The 22,226-nt window shown below is 47.1% G+C and overlaps 1 long non-coding RNA gene across 1 annotated transcript; it reads right to left on the bottom strand.

Moving 5' to 3' along the window:
* Positions 1-20,899, bottom strand: LOC144690897 (uncharacterized). Its single transcript, XR_013578987.1, has 3 exons — positions 20,837-20,899; positions 20,635-20,735; positions 1-62 (listed from the first exon to the last, which is right to left on the bottom strand). It is a non-coding gene; the product is annotated as an uncharacterized LOC144690897 (long non-coding RNA).
* Between the last annotated feature and the right edge of the window lie 1,327 nt (positions 20,900-22,226).

The raw sequence follows: 22,226 nt of genomic DNA, 5'->3' as shown, positions 1-22,226 counted from the left end.
CCTGTCTATCTCATCTGGCATGTTGGATTGTGTTCGGACCAATATCTTTTTGATAATCGCTTCTGGAAGGAAAAGAAAAGGTTTATCTTTACACAATGAATGTTTTAGAGTATGTGTAACTCACCATTGAATTGTTACTCCTCGTCCAGGCTGTTTTGCACAAACCTTTAATTATGTCAAAATTTTGACATCATCCATCACATTTCAGGCGTGACACATGAGATGACACCCTCAGGGTGTCATACTCCACGTGTCAGATCCCAGATGTTACATTTCCAAGGCAGGGTCTTTAGGTTGTTGAGCGGGGGTTGGGGCCTGCTCACCGACGCGTAAAATGACGCGGGATGAGGTCGGGCGGAACTCCCAATGTCACCCCGCGTCATTCCAATTTTCAGGTCGGTGGGGGCGCAGCCGAATCAGCTGTGTGCCCGCCATCCTGTCAACGGCCTATTGAGGCCATCAATAAAGTCATTAACCTCATTAATGGACCTGCCCATCCAACCTTAAGGTTGGCGGGCAGGCCGGGAGCCCTAGCGGGCTTCAGAAAAAGCATGAAACCTCATCCACATGAGGTTTCATGAGGGTATTTAAAAATGTAATAAATGTTTGATTTAAAGTGATGGACATGTCCCAACTCATGTGGCAGTGTCACATGAGGGGACATGTCAGGGAAATTTTGTTTTTGTACCTTTATCATTTTTAAATGTGGAGCCGATCTACCTGAGGCAGCACTTAGCCTCAGGGAGATCTGTGTGCTCTTTCACGCGCATGTGCAAAAGAGTGCACTCCTGGCTGAGGGAATCCTCCCTGGCCCTCGCAAGGAGTGCATATGCTTTCTGGTGGACGTCACGCTGGGCGGGCCTTAATTGGCCTGCCCATGTAAAATGGCAGCGCGCCCCCAATCGGGGGCACCGATTGGAGGCGTGCCTGCCCATGTCCGCTCCTGCACTTCCCACCCAATGGGGGGAAAATTCTTCCCCAAGATTTAAACAAGTTTTCAAAAAAGAGAAACAAAAGCTTGTTTTTATTCTGACTTGGAGCCACTTTATCTGCAAACTTAATAAACAACCATAGAGTTGAACTTCTGGTGGCTTTCCCACAATGAATACTGTGGGAGTCACTGAGAAGGAATTTCTGGCCCATTCAACCACTGACAAGGCAACCTGGGTGAAAAAGTCACGGAATTGGCAATAATGTATGGTACTTATAACTGGCTTAAAATCAGATAACAGAGGGTTGTTGTTAACAGGAGCTTTTCAAGTAAGTGCACAGATATCAAAAGGCTGATTTTTTGCTATTTTGCGATTTTAATCAGATTTTACTGTGGATATAACAGAAAGGCTCACAGTTCTCACTGTTATTTATGTGTAAATCCCACGGCAAATTCAGGCAAGTCACAGATAGGTGAAAATATAAAAGTTCAGAATTCTGGCTATACTAGATTCTGGCCCAATAATTGCTCAGCCGACAGCATCATGAGTGGAACTTAGCAAAAGACAAAGACATTAATGTCAGTAATTGAAAATGAAAAGCTTTTTGTTCTAAGGGATAGGTCTGAGTGTCTTTATTCAAGCACTTGGGACATCATTCTGACCAGAGGCAGTGATGTAAAATGTGCATCGTTGGATTAGTCACCTGATTGAAGTCAGTGGAATTGAACATGGGGAGAGATCTGCGAGGCAGCAGATAGTGTCCTTTGATCAAAAGCAAAATTCCCTCCTGGGAATAGCAAATGGGGTTTAGAGTGAACTCCAACCAGACAACATATTAGTGTTAAGGACAGAAAATGCTGGAAAAACTCAGGAGGTCTGACAGCATCTGTGGAGACAGAAACAGAGTTAATGTTTCGAATCCATATGACCCTTCTTCAGAACCACACAGACTCGAAACATTGGGCAGAATTTTGCCTTCGGCGAGCAGGGGGCGAGGCCCGCTCGCCGATGCGTAAAATGACGCAGGATGATGTTGGGCGGAACCCCCGACATCATCCTACCCCATTTAAATTTTCAGGAAGGCGGGGGTGCAGCAAAATCAGCTGTGCGCCCGCCGACCTGTTAATGGCCAATTGAGGACATTGACAGGATCATTTAAACAATTAAAGGACCTGCCCGTCCAACCTTAAGGTTCACTCCATCACTGAGAATGCCGATTTGCACACCTGCAGCATTGCCCAAGTCTGTCTGCCTCATCTCATCTGCTGCTGAGATCCTTGACCATCTGTTACCTCCAGACTTGTCTATTGCGCTCCTGATCAGCCTCCCACCTACTCACCTTCATAAACTTGAGGTCATCCAAAATGCTGCTGCCTGTGTCCTAACTCCCACCAAGTCCTGTTTCCCCTATCACTCCTGTGCTTGCTGTCCTGCACTGGCTTCTGGTTAAACAATGCCTCAAATTTAAAATTCTCATCCTTTCTTTCAATTCTCTGCATAACCTGCAAGAGGTCATGCGGCTGGAGATGATTGGAGAGTTAGGGAGAGTGAGATTTATTTATTTTATTTTAACTTTATCCCAGAGATGTAATTAATTAAACACTATTCAGAATTGTATGATAAATTATCTAATATTCAATATATAAAATAAGTTAAGGTATTTTCTCAAATTGGCTTACTTTCATTTTATAGTACTAAATGATCTAGCATTGGTTTCATGGGCAGGCATTGGCAAAATATAGTCAGCTTTACACATTTTCAGCCATCGGGACCAATGCAGGTGCTGACCCTGCCCACTTCCGCAGTGTGCTCTCCAGCGCAATCTTACAGGAAGAGACCAACTACGAGGCTGCTCCTGCTTTCGCAGTCGAATTAAGGACAGCGGGAGGGTTCCTGAAATGGATGTTCCAATCCGAGGGCCCTCAGAATTGGCCAGTGGTCAGCCCCAAAGGGAAAGGTAGGTGCTGCCAGGGGAGATGAGGAACCACGAGGGCACCTCAAAATGCAGGCACTCTCAGAAGCCGACTGAAAACTCAAAAATTATGAAGGCCGACAGATGTTATGGAGCTTTTTCACAAGATTGACGGTAGCCGAGCATCTGTGATTGGGAGATTGAGAACAATAAGACTGTCAGAAATAGGAGCAGGAGTAGGCCACGTGGCCTGTCGAGCCTGGTCCACTATTCATTGGGATCATTTTTTTTCATTGATGGGATGTGGGCGTTGCTGGCTGGGCCAGCATTTATTGCCCATCCCTAATTGCCCTTGAGAAGGTGGTGGTGAGCTGTCTTCTTAAACCGCTGCAATCCATGTGGTGTAGATACAGCCACAGTGCTGTTAGGGTAGGAGCTCCAGGATTTTGACACGGCGACAGTGGCTGATCTTTTATGTCAACTCCGCTTTCCTGTCTGCCCCCAATATCCTTTGATTCCCCGAGAGACCAAAAATCTATCTATCTAAATCTTGAACAGACCCAACACAGTTCTCTGGAGTAGACAATTCCATAGATTCACAACATTCTTAGTCCTTTATGCTCAATCCATTATCCTGAGACTGCTCCTTCATGACCTAGATTCCCTAGACAGGGGAAACAACCTCACAGTGTCTACTCTTTCAAACCCCTCTTGCATGATTCAATGATATCACCTCTAATTCTTCTAAACTCCGGAGAGTATAAGCTCACTTTCCTCAGCCTCTCATCATAGGACCACACTCTCATCCCAGGGATCGATCTAGTGAATCTTCACTGTACTGCCTCCATGACAAGTATATCTTTCCTTAAATATGGAGACCAAAACTGTGCACACAGTACTCTTGGGAGGGAACTTTACGGCACCTTCACAGCTGGGGTGGAGCCATAAAATGCAGCGAGCTGTTCAAAGTTGCATTGATTTCAGCAGGACCGAAAAATATCACCAGCATAAAATTCTACCCCACGTGTGGTCTCACCAAAGTCCTGTATGATTGTAGCAAGGTTTCCTCATTCTTGCACTCCAATACACTTGTAATAAAGTGCAATTTGTGTTCCTAATTGCTTACTGTACCTGCATGCTAACTTACTGTGTTCCTTGTATGAATATACCAAGGGCAGAATACTCTGTGCCCGCAGGTGTCAGGTGCACTTGGCGGCACGAGCAGACAATATGGCAAGGCCAGAAATTGGTTACAAGAAAGTGTGGAACCAGTTTGTGATAGTCCGCTCAGCCCATTGATGGCGGGTCACGTTTCCTGCTATTGGGTGCGGGAACCTCATTGTAATACATCTGCTTATCATTATAAGGCCAGCCCGCCAAAATCATCACCCCTCGTGGGTGATCGGCCACCCACGTTAGCGTGTTTCACAACAGCATATATAAGGCGTGCACTTGGCGGGCTGCACTTTGAAGGGAACTTGGAGGTGAGTACACAGTGACGTTGTAGGGGTCACCTGTTGGACTTCAAGGTTCAAGTGCTTTGTTGGGATGCAAAGGCTGCACTGTAGTTGAGGCGATTTGGGAGGGGCATGAGCTGCCCTGCGGTTGATACGATTTGGAGGGCGGGGGAAGGGCTGCACTGCGGCTGAAGGTAGTGCACAAGCACATGCAGATTTGGAGGGGTGAGGGGGTGGGGTGTGAGGGAAGCAGCCACGCATGAGGGAAACCTTGTGTAAAGTGACCATTCCTCTGCAGCTGAGACAGTTCAGACACAGCCACACTGACATACGTGGAGTCGGGTCTCTAGCTTATCTGCCCACTCAAGCAACAGAGAGTGAATGAAAGTGTCCCAAGTGCTCCAGAGCTTTTCACCCCTCGGGCACTGACTGCAAACTAATGAGCATTTTAGTGGACTGCAGAACAGTTGGATGACTGGGCACGTTGTACAATCTCCTTGTGAAAGCTGGCTATGGAGCAGTCACTGGTGGAAGTATTCACAGCCCCTTGCAATATCCACAACCCGGTTTGGATCAGCCTTCCCCATGGTTCAAGCTAACAGTGCAGCCTTGCAGTGCGGGTTAGGAGAATGCCTGTGCCTGAGCTGAGAGCACAGCATGCAGCCCAGTGGGCAAAGCTGCTGCCAATCGATCGGGTGGAGAGGGGCAGAGGTGGGTGGGGTTTTGGGCAGCCATGCAGCACACTAATCTCTGGCCATCCAAGTGGTGGCCAGTATTCTGCAGGATGCATTAAGGGGCCTTCAGACTTAGCTAAAAGAGGTTCCTAGAACACCCAAGCTAACCCATGTGTGTCTCTCTTTCATCCTGCAGGAGGAGTACATCCGGAGCATGGAGCCTGGTGAACTAGCTGTATGCGTCGTGGCATGCAAAGAGTGAAGATGGCGGAGAAGACAGCGACTAAGGCGCTTGGCTATGCAGTGGGAGGAGCAGCAGCCTCAGAAAGAAGGGGCAGCTGGGGCTCCCACACACGCTGCAGAAGAGCCACAGCGAGCTGTCACTGGTTGGTTCCTAGCAACACCCAGGATCTAGAGACGCTGCCTCTCATTCCTGCAACTGACTGAGAACCAGCGTCACTGAAGCCTGCGCATGTCCAGGGAGCTTGTCGGTCACATCCACCAGCTACTGCAGGATTTGGCACCACATGGACAATGGAGGCCATCCACTGCCAATTGCCGTGAAAGTGACCATGGTGCTCAATTTTTACACCAGTATCTCCTTTCAGGGCTCCACAGGTGACCTCTGTGAGATTTCACAAGCTGACCCCGACAAGTGGATCCACGAGGTCACAGATGCCATCTTCACAAGGGCACACAACTTTATGCATTTCACCCAGGATGAGGAAAGATACAAGAGTGATTGGATTTGCCCAGATCTCGGGTTTCCCACAGGACCAGGGTGCGATCGACTACACTCACATGGCTCTCAGGTCTCCATCGCAACATGGAGCCAACTATGTCAACAGCAAGGGCTTCCATTCACTGATTGTGCAGTTACTGTGCAACCACCACAAATGCATCCTGTAGGTCTGCGCACAGTTTCAAGGGAGTGCCCATGACTCCTAGATTCTCAGTTGGTCACAGGTCCCTGACATCTTCCAGGGTCCACAGAGGCTGCAGGGATTGCTCGTCGGAGACAAGGGCCACCCGCAGAGGCAGAGATGACACCCGTGCGGCAGCCTCAGACTGCAGCAGAGTGAAGGTATAATGAGGCTCATGCTGCAACTCGCAACTTGGTGGAGCAAACCATCGGGAGGCTGAAGATGAGGTCCCAGTGCCTGGTCCAATCTGATGGAGCCCTACAATACAGTCCGCAGAGGGTGTCACACATCGTCGTCGTCTGCTGCGCCCTTTACAACCTGGCGCTGCAACAGGGTGAGGAGCTGGCTGGGGAGGAGATGGAGGAGCTGGAGGTCTCCTCCAATCACGAGGACGTCCATGGAGATGAGTGTGAGGAGGTCCTCAAGGTGATGATGACGGTGATAAGGCGCTCGCACTGGCCGGGCAAGGCAAGTGTGCTCAGGGGGCCCTCAAAGCTGTTTGATTTGTGGAGGATGATGACGACTTGCAGTGAGGAGACACCATAGATCCTCACATTGCATCTGTGAACATTTGACTCCAGCTTGGCTTATGGCAGCGCACATACCCTCTGTGATAAGGCTCCTGTCATGCAGACACAGCATAGGCCCTATTAGTCGCTTGAATCGAGGAAGAAGATGATAACAAGCAGTGAGGACACTCCATAGATCTTCACATAGCCTCTGAGAATATCTGACTCCTGTCAGGCCGAGGGCAGCTCACTTGTGCTCTGTGATCAGGGTCATATCATGGGGCGCAGCCGTGAAACTTTAAATGCACCTGATCCTTTGTCCGCCTTCAGCACCTGAGCCCTTCAGAAGCACAACGTCACTGGTCACAGATGCTGAAGAGATGGGGCCCAGCCCCACCTTAAAGGTGCTGAGAGCACACAGAGAGAATGACAGAACTCTGTGGTGCCTGCCCACTACATTCTGGCAGCAATGACCAGCACCACCAAGGTGCAGGCATCAGTAATGTTTCCAGGGAGTGTGAGGCTGCACAGAGCACAGGGAAGAGGCCCTGGACTGAGACACTGCCTTTATCTTGTGCAGAAATGTTTAGTATCTGAGTGACATGAACACTGCTCATCAGAATAAGGAGCCATAGGCAGGGAGTTTATTTACAATAGTGGACATTATGTACAAGTGATTAATGCCCATGCCCAGGCTGTGTAACTGCATCTTCTTAAATTTCCTAACTCTGCCGCTACATCTTGGTGCTCCTCGGACCTCCACAACGGAGGTGGAGGCGGCCTGCTGACTGTTACACCCTGTTTGTGATGACCTTGAGGGCCAAGACTTGGAGGGCCCCGGCCTGCTTTCGCGGTCCTGCTGTGTGACAGTGGCATCCTCCTCAAGCTGAGGAGCTGCAGCTGCTGGGGTCACAGGAAGAGAGGACTCGGGTAGGCTTGACACTCCTGGTGTCACCTGGGTGGATGGCCCCGGGGTGTGCGCCTGCAGATCCTCCTCCCTATGGATGCCCAAGGACACCTGGCTGACTCGTTGAGGAGAAGGGGAAGCTGGAGTGAGATCGAGCTGCCCCACACCCCTCTCGCGTACATACTGCTGGGGGCCAACTATGGTGTGAACGATGCAGTTGAGCCCGCACAGCAGTGCAGGAGCGATGTCCTGGACCAAGGTCTCCATGGCGGCAGCCATCCTACCAGTGTTGACCATGGTGCATTGGCGTGCCGGCACTATCTCCCTCATTGCACATTGCAATCTCAGGAGTGCAGCGGACATCCCTTCCTGATGTTTCCGAGCTTGCCTTTGCAGCTCCAGCAACTGAGACGTGACTGAGTCCAGAGGCTCGTCATCTGGCTCATATTCAACAGATTCCTCGCTTCCAGCAGTCCTCTGAATGCCGGGGACCTGGGAAGTCCCTGCCGCCACCTGCTGTGGATCAGAAAGTGAGATGCGCTCACCAGATTGTGATCCCAGGGCTATTCTAAAGCTATGTCCCACTGAGGTGTGTATCTCCGCGCTGGTGGAGGATATGTGATGGGACTTCAAGGAGGATGCCTTCAGATTCCTCTTCAGAGGTTTCTTTGGGGCTTGACTGGTGGCCCTGGGTTGTGGATTCCAGTTCTGTTGAAGAGTCTTACGGACTCGAAACGTTAACTGTGTTCCTCTCCGCAGATGCTGTCAGACCTGCTGAGTTTTTCCAGGTATTTTTATTTTTGTTGTAGATTCCATCCGCTGTTTCCCAGATATGCTTGCGGGAGCAAGGGGAGATAATTAGTGCATGGCAGTGGCCTATGAAACAGGATACATCACTCACAGCATGGTTGTTTGATGGACGTTGCACTGCTAGATCCTCACTTGGTAGAGCACTGCTGACATCACCGTCAGCACCGGTCCAGAGTCTCACCGGCCAGCTGGATGGGTCTGTTTTCAAGTTTCGTGAGGGCCTTGATTTCAGGCATTCCTCCACCAGCCTGTGACCTCCCCCTGTTGTTGCTGTGCCAACTTGTCCTGCATGAGTACAGATGGAGAGAGTATAAGCTGGACACCTGCCAGGCCAGATGATAAGTATACCTGGCATGTGTGGGTGGTGAGTGGTCCCATGGATGGCATGAGGACAATGAAGGTGTGTGTGAGAGAGTGAATGGTGATGTTCCTTGAACTGGCAGTGAGTGAGATCCCTATGGGTGTGTGATGGGTTTGCGAGTGTGTGAGTTGAGAGAGATGAGAAGAGTTACTTACCCCGGCGGAACAGAGAAGATCATTCATCCTCTTGTGGCACTGGGTGGCTGCCCTCTCTTGCAGGGCATTGGTGCTGACCACCGCTGCCGCCACCTCCCAAGCCAGTGCTGTTACTGCCCATCCTGCGGCCAGAATGGGGGCAGAGGACATCACGTTGGGCATCCATGGTGTCCAAAAGGTGCTCGAAGGACGCATCATTAAACCTGGGGGCTGCAGTCCTTTTGTCTTTCGCGGCCATGTCTTCCGTACAGAAGTCATTGGCTGGAAGCTCTGAGAGGTGTGCACGCGGCTGCACTTTAAATATGGCGCCCGGCGTGATGAAGCAGCGGGGTGATGGCATGATGGGCAAATGAGAGCCCACCCGCCATTGAAACAGTGTATTTTCCAGGAATACATAATTAATGCAGAATGTTTGGGACGATACGGCGTGAAAAGCCACCATTGCATAAAACGTCACTTTTCCACCCATTACCGCACTTAATGCAAATCTGGGACAATTCCGCTCCAGGTCTCTCTGAAAATCAGCATTTAAAGTTTCACAGCTTTTAAAAGATATTCTGTTTCTCTATTCTGATGTTCAAAGTGTGCATAACCTCACACTTCCCCCACATTATACTCCATCTGCTACCTTGTTGCCCACTCATTTAACCTGTCTATATCTCTTTGCTGCCTCTTTGTGTCCTCCTCACAGCTTACTTGCCCACCTAAATTTGCATTGTCAGCAGAAATAAATAATTTAGTCTCAGTCTCTTCATTTAAATCACTATATTTGGATTGTAAAGAAGAGGGACCCCAGCACTGATCCTTGTGGAACTCTACTAGTCACAGCCTTACAACTTGAAAATGTCCCAATTATCCCTACTCTCTGTTTCCTGTCCATTAATGTATCCAAGGACCAAGCAGAACATCAACAGTTACTATACAAAGTAGGAGTTCATGGTGTAGGGGGTAACATGTTAGCATGGATAGAGGATTGGTTAGCTCACAGGAAATAGGGGTAAATGGGTCATTTTCGAGTAGGCAAGATGTAACTTATGGAGTGCAACAGGGATCAGTGCTGGGGCCTCAACAATTTACAATCTATAACAATGACTTGGATGAAAAGACTAATTGTATGGCAGCTAAATTTGCTGATCAAACAAAGATCGGTGGGAAAGTAAGTTGTGAAGAGGACGTAAAGAGTCTGCAAATGGATTTAGGATTAAGTGAGTGGGCAGAAATTTGTCAGATGGAGTATGATGTGGAAAAATGTGAACTTGTCCATGTTGACTGGAATGATAGAAAAGCAGCATATTATTTTAATGGAAAGAGATTACAGAACTCTCTGGTCCAGAGGGATTTGGATGTTCTGGTGCATGAATCACAAAAAAGAGTTAGTATGCAGGTACAGCAAGTGATTAGGAACACAACTGGAATGTTGGTGTTTACTCAAGAGGAATCAAGTATAAAAGTAGAGAAGTGTTACTACAGCTGTACAGAGCCTTAATTCGGCCACATCTGGGGTACTGTGTGGAATTTTGGTCTCCTTACAAGAAAAGATATAATTACGTGAGAAGCAAATCAGAGAAGGTTCACTAGACTGATTCTTGGGACGAAGAGGTTACTTTATGAGGAAAGGTTTAGCAGGTCAGGCCTGTAGCCAGTGTCGTTTAGAAGAATAAGAGGTGATCTTATTGAAACATATAATCCTGAGGGGACTTGACAGGTTGGAAGCTGACAGGATGTTTCCTCTTGTCAGGGAGTCTAGAACTAAGGAACAACATTTACAAATTAGTGGGCCCTCATTTAACATGGAAATGAGGACAATTTTTTTCCCTCAGAAATTCCTGAGTCTGTGGAATTCTCTTCCACAGAGTATTGGAGCCTGGGTTATTAAATATATTCAAGGCTGAGTTAGACAGATTTTTGATCAACAGGGGAGTCGAGGATCATGGAAGGGCAGACAGGAAAGTGGAGTTGAGACCACAATCAGCTCAGCCATGATCTTATTGAATGGTGAAGCAGGCTCGAGGGGCCAAATGCTCCTCATTCTGGTGAGTCCTTGCGTACTCTTGTGTGAGCAATGTGACAAGAAATCTAATGAACTCAGTATAGATTCCCTGAAAGAGCTGTGCTGTTTGTTCTTGCTGCTGTGCAGCTGCTGTGTTTTGCTCTGCTCAGGATTTTTCGTTCAGCTGTACTTACATGGGTGGTCATGTAATGAATGCACATTCTCATGACATCTCTTACCCATCCCGCTTTGAACCTCTCACACTACCTGATGTACTGCACTCCCCATCACTCACCCAGCAGCACTGGCTGGCACTCAGGACTCAACCCTAACATCATTGAACTCCACCTCACCTTCACATACCTACTAATGCTTCCAGCCTCACACCCGCAGGCACATCACCCAAACACAGTGCTACACAATCACTGACTCTCTTCCCTCTCTGTTGCTGGACAAGGTGGCACACAATAGAAGGGAGTAGAGCAGAACAAGGCCGCCTGCATCCTGTGCCTTACAGATGAGATGGCTCTCAGCCTCATGGGGACCAGCTGTGACAGAGCTTATGCATCCAGTGTTACTGAGAATATTGAGGATGATGATATGTTCCTGTTCTTATCTACTAGCTCACTCTCATCCTGCTATCTGACATCATGAACAAGCCGCAAATGGTTCAACCATGGAGCTCTTACTTCGCACCCCATTCCCCTTCCCTCACACCAATCTTTCTCTTTGATTTCTGATTTTCAGACACCCAAGAACTACCTCCGACCCAGCCACAGTAGCTCAAGGATGAAGAGAGACAGCATCAGCTCAGCAAAAATAGATGTGCCACCAAATTTAGATACTGGCACCATGAAGGCAGGCATAGAGTTTGGAGCAGCACTCGGCATATCAATCTGGCAAGAGTTAGCTCAAGCCAGGCCAGGGTAAAGGTTGCTTTGTTTGCCAGCTCACTGGAGTTTTGTGTCACAGGGACTCAGATGAGGACCTCCATAGGGCGGCATATAAGGGAGCATTGATGGGCATGCATACCGAGATACTGGGTGCATTGGCTGGCTGTCCGACAGACTCCTGTCACTGTCAAGGAGCATGGGGGTGTCCAGCTCCACATCAGTAGAGGGCATTGCACATTGAGAGAACTTGCTCCACCTGCAGCCTCTGCTCCATCTCCCTGTTGTGCTGCCGACCTAGAGGAACTGCCACTGCTCCTCCCTTACCAGTTGCAGCCTGCGTGTGGACACATCCTCCTTGTGAGGATGAAGCAACACTCTCTAGCAAATCCAGAAACTCAGCACATTACCTTCAAAAACAGTTCAGAGTACTTCTGGGCACTTTGCAAGAGTAGACCTTCTTAAAAATTACATTACCAGCTATTTGGTGCCTGGCCCTTTAAGGATTGTGAGTGATGGGTCCATCTTCCAGCTTGGATGTTTGCAGAGTGATACATGAATTTGTTCCCTGGACCTGCTTGATCCTGGCGTTGTATTTCTGCCATTCAGGCTGCCTGATATCAGTGTAAGCAAAGGCTGGGGAAGCCAGCGTGGGAACCCTTTTCGAAAACACTGGAAGCAGCACTATGGAGAATAAATTTTCACCCGCTGTATGTTATCTGCAGGTATGGAGTAGAAGACAATGGTGGACCCACACTTGCCTGTCATCTTTCAAATAATACCACCTTTGAACCTCACCGATTAAGTAATTGCCCCAATCGAAGTAAAAAGTGAAATCCTCTGTCATTGTGGCCGTGGTGCACTATCCCTCCTTATCTTGATTTTCAAACAGAGTTTTCAAACAGAGTTAACCACACATCCATCTCTAACCCCTCTCCTCTATTGTCCAGCTGGATAGGGATTGTAGAGTAAAGGGTTAACATCACAGGCATTCATGATACTGATGTAATAATGATATCAGATCATCACTGAGACGTACGAGAGATCTGGAAGGAGAAGAAACTCCAACCTCATGCAGAGGTCCAAATATGTAAATACTTGTTATAAATAAAGAGTAATGGTTTTGAGAAACTACAGACTTGAGCAGCATGCTTTGGGAGAATAGACAATCCCCAAACCCTTACCACCTCCCATCTAGATCCTACCACACAATGAAACAGGAATACCTCTGCTTTGCTCCACTGTTATCTGTTTAGTTATAGCCAGAGAAATTCCTGCTATGGTTTTGCTTCCTGCTTCTACACCATGACCTCAGGAATCCCCAGAGGGCTCAACCTTGGAGCTCTTCTATTTCTCATCTGCATGCTGCCCTTTGCGATATCATCTGAAGATGTGCCATCATGCTCCACATGTATGCTGACAGCATCCCTCAGAGTTGCCCTCCACAAATATTGTCATTCCATCCTCGCCACACAATCCAGTCCTCACACACGTAACTCTGTTTTCTTTCCTTGCAGCAGAAGAGAGAACACAACTCCAGGGAGAGGCAGAGAACTTGGAGGGCTTGTGGTCAGGGCTGGTTGGGGATGGCCCTGCTGTCACAGCCACTCTGACTGCAGTGGAGGAGGAGGCCTCGGAGATCAGCAGGGTGGCACAGCCAATGTGTAAAAGCAATGGAGAGATGGCAGCTCTCCCACATACCCGGTGACAGGATTAGATATCACACAGCCACATGGAACATAACAGCGTTAATTTGCTGACTGAATTGTGGACATCTGCACAATGTAGACTTTGAACCCTTTCCCCTGTCAGCTCTAATTCATCTCCTACAAGTTGGCATTCTCAAGGGTGACATTGGATCTGCAGCGGGAGGAGGCAGTGGAGTCCTCAGAGGAAGGTGCACACTCTGAGGAAACACCCTCAAACCTTCCACCAGCACAGAAACACAGACCTAGGTGAGGTGTCAAAGGCAGGGAACTACACTGTCACATAATGAGGCACACATCACATGTGAGCAGGAACAGGCATCGGGGACAGATAGCAGTGGAGAGTGCCTCCATCGGAGGACACAGGACACTCCAAGCTCTCCTCATCTGGACACAGCTGCTGTGTCTTAGGGGTCATCCACAAAGATGACAATTGTGGAGCACTGACAGAAAATGTGTGAGGTACTGTCAGCATTTCCAGAGGCTCTGCACACCATTGGGCAGAGATTGGTGAAGTCATTTCCACCATGAGTGCCATCTCAGACCTTGGAACTGATGTCCACATCATGGAAAGAATGGCCACCTGAATGGAGCATTCAACATAGCAGTCAGCCAAGTGCATGCTGGTCCTGAATGCCCTGCACACTCAGTCTGTCAGCATACGATGGAGAAAAGCCTCATATTGGGCAGTCAGTGCCTCACTGAGCTCTCCAGCTCTTGCCTAGCAGGGAAGTGAGTGTGGGCCATGAGAGGGAAGATGCAGAAAGAGCAATTGGAAGTGGGGACTCTTCCCAAGGTGCTCACACTTCTCATCCCTTATCTCCCTCACCCCCTCAGATAGAGCACCACTATTGATTCCTGGGAGGTAGCCTCTTGTGGGGCCCTCCAGGGCTCCAAAACCCTGAGGATATCCATCATAGGCATCTCAGCTACCAGAGCAGCCGCACTCCAGCTCTACTCCAACCATAGGAATGGCACCATTGTGGAACAATCGCAAGTGGAAGAGAAAGATACTTGGGTTGTTTATAACAATGTTAATGTTGTTCTGTCTATGGACATTTAAATGAACCTAGCCCTTGAACGCTCCAATGTTCTGCAACTAGCTATGGATATAAGCCTTCAGGAGAATGGTATGAGTAGAGTGGAGGGTGAGCAAAGGGTGTGAAAATGATGAAGGGATTCATGACTGTGAGAATGATTTGTATTGGGTGAGGTGGGGACTGGGGGTTAGTGTTGTGTGCCAAATAGATTTTTGCACTCAGGTTATCTAAAGCATGCCTGTATGGGTGCCTTGCAGGCTTCTCTGACAACATCGAGCTCCTCCCCCTAGTCTTCCTCCTCAGTATTGGAGGATGCCAAGCAGTCTGCATTTTCTGTCTCCTGCAGGAGGAGTCCTCTCTGCAGTGGCCTATGCAAGGCAGGACAGACCATTACCTTGCTGGTGCATACTGAAGGGTGGCACCCCACAACCCTCCCACCCCCAGATCTGTCCAAGCTCCTGGATTGCATTTTCAGCAGCCTATTAGTTTGTTCAATGATCAATCAGCCTTGTGGTCATGTGGCTCCTGTTGCACCTTTTCTCTGCAGGACTGTTGTCATCAGCCAGGGTCCTCAAAGGGCATCCCATGGCTCCAAGGAGCCACTCACTCACTCTGGAGATGCAAAGACCTGTGAGTGGCATGACAGTCGTGGAATGAAGGAATAGTTTCAGGATATCTTGCATGGAAATTTTCTTGTGGTCCCATGCCCGCTGAGGGAGTGAATTCCATTTTTGATAAACACTCCAGGATGTTGTAAGGGCACCTTTGTGGGCAGTCAATGACTCCCTGTAGCTGTGGCCATCCAGCCCACTGTGCCTGACTGTCCTCATCAGTGTCAAAGTGGACATAAGTTAATGGCCAAACATTGCATCAGTCACCTGGGAGATAGACTTGTGCAAAGCAGACCATGAAATCCTGCAGAGGTCACCAGCAGATCCCGGGAAGCAGCTGGAGGTGAATTAAAAATCATGAATGTGGTAATCTCGATAGGACAATGTGTGCCCAGCTGGCTGTCTTGGAAAGGAGGTCTTGTTTCAGTGAGTTTCAGCAACAATCTACCATGAAAGTCTGAGCTCCTGAGGCACTGTTGCTCCATCATATTGAAAAAGCTGATTCTCTGCCTGTATACCCTATGCCCAGGGTATAGCTTTCTTTGAGCTGGAGTCTGGTGTCCTTCTATTTTGTCCTATGGAACAACATGGAACTGAGGAGAAGGCTCCGTCATCACCTCCATCATAAAAGCTACCTACTTCCACCTTGACAACATTACCCTTCTCAATCTTACCCCATCTGCTATTGAAACCCTCATCCAAGCTTTTGCTACTTTCAAACACGACTATAAATGCTCCCCTGGCTTGCCTCCCATCTTCCATTCTCAATAAACCTGAATTCATTCAAAGCCCCACTTCAGATCTCACTGCATCACGGGGGCTGGCTGTGAGGAAGCTCATATCCGGTGTCGCTGAGAATACTGAGGATGACGGTATATCTTCCTCGTGCCCCTTCTCAACTCTGAGCTCACCCTCAAATAGCTATCTGGCAGAAAGAACATAACAGTTCAACCATGGGCCTCTTCCTTCCGTTCCATCACACCGACCTTTCCCTCTGATTTCCTGTTTTCAGACTCCCCAGAACTGCCTCCTGTCCAGTCACAGCAGCCCAAGTGCAAAGAGAAGAGAGCCCATTAAAAAAATTATTTCACAGGCTGTGGTTGTCACTGGCTAGGACGGCATTTATATTGCCCATTGTGCTGAAGGATGTTATTTTTAAAAATGTTTTTGGAAATATGGTGGTATTTTGTAAAGAAGGCTGAGTGTGTCCATGATTAATTAAACTGGGGGATGCTAATAAAGACAGCTTGTCTGTGATAACTGAGAGATAAAAGGGGAAAGGTGTTAGGTTCATCCATTTGCAATGAGAGGTTATGGTGAGGTTTGTTTTCCAAGTGAATAGTTTGGATTTAAAATTCACATTGTGAGACAAGTGGAGATTTGGTTTTTCAGCTGTTGAATTTCAAAGGGGAGTTAAGAAGTGATAAAGAACTTTTACAACTGACAAAGATTTTATAAGTAAGTGGGGGGAGGTATATTAAATTTTATTTACCCGAAAGTAGAGACAGAATAGGAAAAAATGAACGATTTTTATATTTTGAGAAGTTGAGTTTAGAGAGGTATGAGGACAATGGAATTTGAGATGAGAGGGGGAAAAAGATATTTAAGGAAAGATGTTTAATTGAGTTGGGGTGGCTGTGTAGGGTAAATGTCCTGAGACAAGATCTGTGTGCTGAGGAGGTGTGGAAGTTGTGCATTTCAAGCAGCCATCCAGTTTCAAGCCATAAAAGTCTCTGTTTTCAGAAAGCAGTCTGTTTCTGAACCTTTCTTTTGGATTCCTACAACTGAGTGGAAGTGCTTGAGGTGTTGTGTGGTATATATTTATCAAAGTGACAACAATTCTTTGCCTTGGGTAATATTACTGGATTTTTATGGTTAAAATCTATAAAGGAGTTGTTGCTAAGAAAGCCGTTTACTTGTGTGTTTTGGCCAAGTGGGTTTTTTCAGGGGTTATCCTGTAAGAATGCTTTAACTGTGCAACTTAAATCTTATGTGCTTAAGTTCTTTTCAATAAATCTTTTAATGTTTAAAAGTCATCAAGATGTTACTGATTTTGGGGTCATCAGCTTTTCCTCCTTGTCTTCAAAATACAAAGAAAAGCTTAATGATCAGGAAGACAGGTTTCCTTCTGGCATCTGGCTTGCTCAGCAAATAACATTTGCTGCGGTCATAACACCATCCCTAATTGCCCTTGAGAACTGGCAGTGAGCTGCGTTCTTGAACCGTTGTTGTACATGTGGTCTATCAGCTACTGAAACCCTCATCCATACTTTTGCTACCTTCAGACTGGTTTGCCTCCAATCTTCAATTCTCAGTAAACCTGAACTCATTCCAAATCCCACTGCAGATATCTTAGTTTGCACCCATCACCCATGTGCTCACTGACCTACAATGCCTCCTGGTCCCTTGACTTAAAGTTCTCATCCTCATTTTGAAATTCCTCTATGGTTCCTCCTTTATTAATCTAAACTTGTGAGTATTAGCACTGTGCACTGGCTGACCTTGGTAACATTAGTACTGTACATCCTTTGATCTCCAGAGTGTCAGCGGTGTGCGTTCGCTGAATACTATGATGATAGTTCTGTGCATTTCCTGATCTCGGTAGTGTTGGTGCTGTGGGTTCTTGGGTCTCTGGAGTGTCTGCAGTGTTCAGTCCCTGAACAAATTAGTGTTAATATTATCAGTTCTCTGCAATCAGTAGTGTTTTTATTGGGCCGAATCTTCTGAGTGGCGATCACTGTCAGGTTGCCACTCTGCCCCTATTTCCTTACTTTGCACCGGAGCTCCACATTTCTCACCCGGACCGGGCCTCCTGAGAAATGTGAAGAGTACTGCTCATGGAGTCCTTCCCTTGTAGCTCAGGAGCATTGAGGGAAACCAAGGCATGCCCTCTTTTTACAGCACTAGCTGCCATATTCCAGTAAGTTTAAATTTCCCAAAAGCACTTCGAGAAGTTACAGAGAGAAGGTAAGTGTATAATAAGGTTAGTGAGTGAGGGGGTAGGGTGGGTCGGGGGTGGGGTGGGGGGGCTGGTGTGGGGAGAAGTCAGGAGGGTAGTCGAAGGGGCGCGGGGCATAGTTGGGTGGTCAGTGGGGAGTTGGGGTGGGGTGTGAGTTGGGCGGACAGGGGGGTAGTCTACCGGCGAGGGGGTAGTCAGGGTGTGGAATATTTGGGGATTCCAGGGTAGTCAGGTGTTTGGGGGTATAAAGGGTTGAAGGTGGTTGAAGGTTCAGGGATGCAGGATGGTTGGAGGTAGTCAGGGTGTGGGGGTAGCCAGGTGGTCGAAGGTAGATGGGGGTGGGTGAGGTAGTTGGGGGGCTTCAGAGATCAGGAGGTCAAGGGGATTGGTGGGGTGGGGATAGCTGGGTGATCAGGAGTGTAGTCCAGTGAAGGGTTGGGTCTGGGGGATGGCAGTACTATAGTCACCCAGGAGTTAGTGCTGGTTTTAATCCTTCTAACTTTGCTGCTAAGTGAGTCAGAACCATCCAAAGTCTCTGACCCTAAATCAGAGTTCTGGACAGTTCCAGACTGCGGGAATTGCCCAACGGAAGTTGAAATTACCCGGACAATTCCTGCAGAGTCCTTGTGTTGGGATTTCCTAGGGGTCTCCCAGCGCATCATCCGGGGTGCGACCATCCGGAAATTGGAAGATCTGGGCCAGTATGTTTTGTCTGAACTGTGTAGGTTGCTTGGCATGACTTGATCAAATTACACATTGCTATCAAAGTTTTGGGTGAGTATTGTCCTTGTCATTCCTATTGGCAAGATTAGGAAATTTGCATATTAACAACATAGCAAACAGACGCAGGCCAAAAAGAGAAAAACTTGCATTTATATCACACACTTCGCAACCTCAGGAAGTCACAAAAGGCTTTCTAGCCAATGAAGAACTTCTTGAATTATAATCACAGTTGTAATGTAAGAAATACAACCACCAAATCGCACACATCAAGGTCCCAAAAAACGATATGTTAAGGGCCAAATATCTTTTGGATATCGGCTGATGGATAAATATCAACCTGGACACCAGGGAGGACTCCCAAATATTCTTCTTGGGATAGTACAATGAATCTTTATATCCACCTGAGAGGTCCTGCTTTAACATCTCATCCGAAAGAGGTACCTCTGACAGCTCAGCAGTCCCTCAGAACGGTACTGGAAAGGTCAGCCTAGATTTGTGCTCATGCCTCTGGCAAACATCCATCTCTAGAATTTATTGCTCTTAAAGATCTTTCCCTACTGAAACGTGGTGGAGCCTCTCCCAAACAAACAAACTGCATCCGTCAAATTACATCCACTGACCCAACATGATTAATTCTCTGGGAACCAGCTTGATTGCTTCAAAGAAGCTGCGGGGGATTTTTTTGAGTGTGGCCTGAGTTTTGTCATGAGCTATTTTTTCACTCTGTCATTTTGCCTCCCCCGACCATAAATCAGCATCACTAGCGATTGGGAGGGGGGAGGCGAGTGAGGTGGCAACTGAGGAGCCTGAAAATCTTTTCTCACCTTCCTTTTTAGATTTTCAAAACCAAACTCAGTCTTCAGCAAGAATGTTCTGGAGAATGTTCCATGTGCTTCCTGCTATACTGATACAAAGCACAACAGGTGTTCTTGGTGTTAACTTTACCCTGCACGGATCAATTTGCAACTTTCCCATCGCTGCATTGTCCCCAAACTCTCTGTTCATCAAACTCTCAATTTTAATCCTTCTCTGCCTCCCTTTACTTATCTTACAAGAATTTTGTTTTATAAATGCCAATCACAATTCAATACTGTGCTCCCTGTAACTGTAGACAGGTCATTCTAACTATGGTGACACCATGTACAGTCAAGCCTAGTCAAATAACACACTTTCTGGCAAGAATCACTTCGATGACAGTCAGATGTGTTGTAATATAGATTCAGTTGTTGTGGCTCACTGATGAGGGGGTCTTGTATGTTTAAACCTTAAATTATTTACAGATCCCAGGTTACTGTCATGCATGGTGCTGCTGCCATGCAGGTAGGCTGCTTCTAGAGTGTTCTCTCTAGACTATTCTCTCAGAGTCTATTACCATGTGACTCTATACATCATACCACGGGTGGTGCTATTCTCCAATCCTTGCTTTGCCAAGCAACTTTACATTACAATGGCATGCAGGCACACACAACATCCTGCAACAAGATACACTAGTGATTCTTACCCCATGGGGTCCTGAGGCCAAATGCACAACCTGTACTACCCACCCCACCGAAGATCAGCTAATTCAAACCAGGACCTAAACTCGGGATTTTCTGGTTTCCACCCTAGAAGCTTACAGCTCAAAAGGAGGCGTTTCAGGTCATCATATCTGTACTGGCTCGTTCCAAAAGTAAAAAGAATCCCACTTTCACGGCATCTCACTCTAGTCCTGCATCCTCCTCCATTTCGAATATTTATCTAGTTTCCTTCAAAAGATGAAATGGCCTCGGTTTCATCCTCCCTCTGGCAAAGTGTCCATGCCTGTGCAGCAAAACATCTCTGAGTCTCTCTCTCCTCTTATGGACAATATTAAATTGATGACTTGCCCCCACCCCACCCCCTCATCACTGAGCTTCCAGAGAAAACAGTCCATCATGTTCACCTGTACAAAACCCTGACTAATTAAAAAAAAACCCTTTATTAAATCTTTATTAATTGAATTGTGAGGCTTGATTGTGGCCTGTCCTCATAGTTCAGACAGTGGAGGAATTCTATCGCTTTTCCTCCATAATGAAAGGCATTGAAAGTTTTCTCACCATTGCCCTTAATCCCATATGGTAATGTGTGAAGCAGATAGTTTGGCTTGCGCCACCAGGCATCATCCACCGTTAAAAATAAATTGGTATTCCGAATAAATCTGAAAAAGAATCAAAAGATCAGGAAGAAGGAGATCAGAATGGAGCAAACAGTCAAAATGCAGAACAGTTCAATTCCCGAGGAAATGAATGGATGGCTTACTTTGGGAGGATTTGTTTACTGTGATTGCTTGACTGCCAGGTTGGGCAATGTGTGTCCTGACTGTAATGAAACAGAGACAACTTTATGGATAAAGAGACTTCATTTCAAATCTGGTATTGTAAATTGGATCTTTTAACAATAGTCATCTACGCCCCGAACATTTTGCCTCCCAATTCTAAGCTGCAGTACGAAAGCTACTCTCCGCATTGTCCAGCTAAACTCTCAAAGCTACATGGCTTAGCATGTTTCAATTCCCATCCTGTGCTCTGACATCCTGTCACTGCCTCAGGATAGTTATGGGAAGTAAAATAAAGGGGTCCCACACAGACCTATATAGTAAGAGGCACACGATCAGTGAGGGGAGACTTTGGCCTGAGTGAGACAGAGACTGAGTGAGTATACTTGGGAATTTGGTTCAAAGTGGGAATTCAACCGGTAAATCTTTCTCAATTTCAATTTTGGAGTAAGAGTCAGATTCTGACCTAGAGCAGACAACCCAGAATTAACAGCCTTTAAGTTAAGTAGCCTAGTTAAACAGGCAACTGCCTTAGTGGCAGTTAACTGTCAATCACTTGAAAGCCCTTTGCCTGAATAGGGCCTAAATTAGGTGTTGATAACTATAGCAGGAAGCTAGGCTAGAGCGTGACTCATCACAGATCCATATAAAGACTTTTTAAATGCAAGATCAGTGAGGGGAGACTTCGGCCTGAGTGAGACAGAGACCAAGTGAATATATTTGGGAATTTGGTTCAAAGTAGGAACTCAGTGTCGAGGAGGAAAAGAGGTGCTATCGGTCAGGTTTACTGCAAGAAGTGTGACTTAGAATAGAGTGCCGGGGGTTGGGTAATTTTCTTTTGTTTTCTTCTTTCTAACTTTCTCAGCCTTCAGGAAGTGATTGTACTCTGCTACAGGAGAAGAAGCTAGTTATTTGGTGAGGATTTGATAAGTTACTAAGGTTTATTCTATTCCTAAAGTTCAAAATAGTCTAGCAACTGGTAGTAAGCTAATAAAATATATAAAAACAAAAGTAAAATATATAATTGAATAAAATAATTAAATAGTTAATTAGAACACATTAAGGATGTCAGGACAGGTGATGTGTTACAGCTGCTGCATGTGGGAGCTCCTGGATGCCAGTTTGATCCAGGACAAACACATCTGCAATAAGTGTTTGAAGTTTGAGCAGCTTCAGCTCACAGTTTATGAGCTGGAGGCTCATCAGGAAGGGGGGAGGTTACCTGGATTCTTTGTACCAGGAGGCAGTCACACCTCTTAAGACAGAGTCTTTTGATTTGGTCAGTGGTCAGGAACAGGAGAGCGTGACTGTGAATGAGGCAGGTAAGGGGCCTCAGGGCGGGAGCCTCGGCCCTTAAAGGTGTCCAACAGGTTT

The sequence above is a fragment of the Cetorhinus maximus genome, chromosome 2 (genome assembly GCF_964194155.1).
Source record: "Cetorhinus maximus chromosome 2, sCetMax3.hap1.1, whole genome shotgun sequence".
Lineage (NCBI taxonomy): Eukaryota > Metazoa > Chordata > Chondrichthyes > Lamniformes > Cetorhinidae > Cetorhinus > Cetorhinus maximus.
This window is presented reverse-complemented; position numbering and strand designations above follow the sequence as displayed.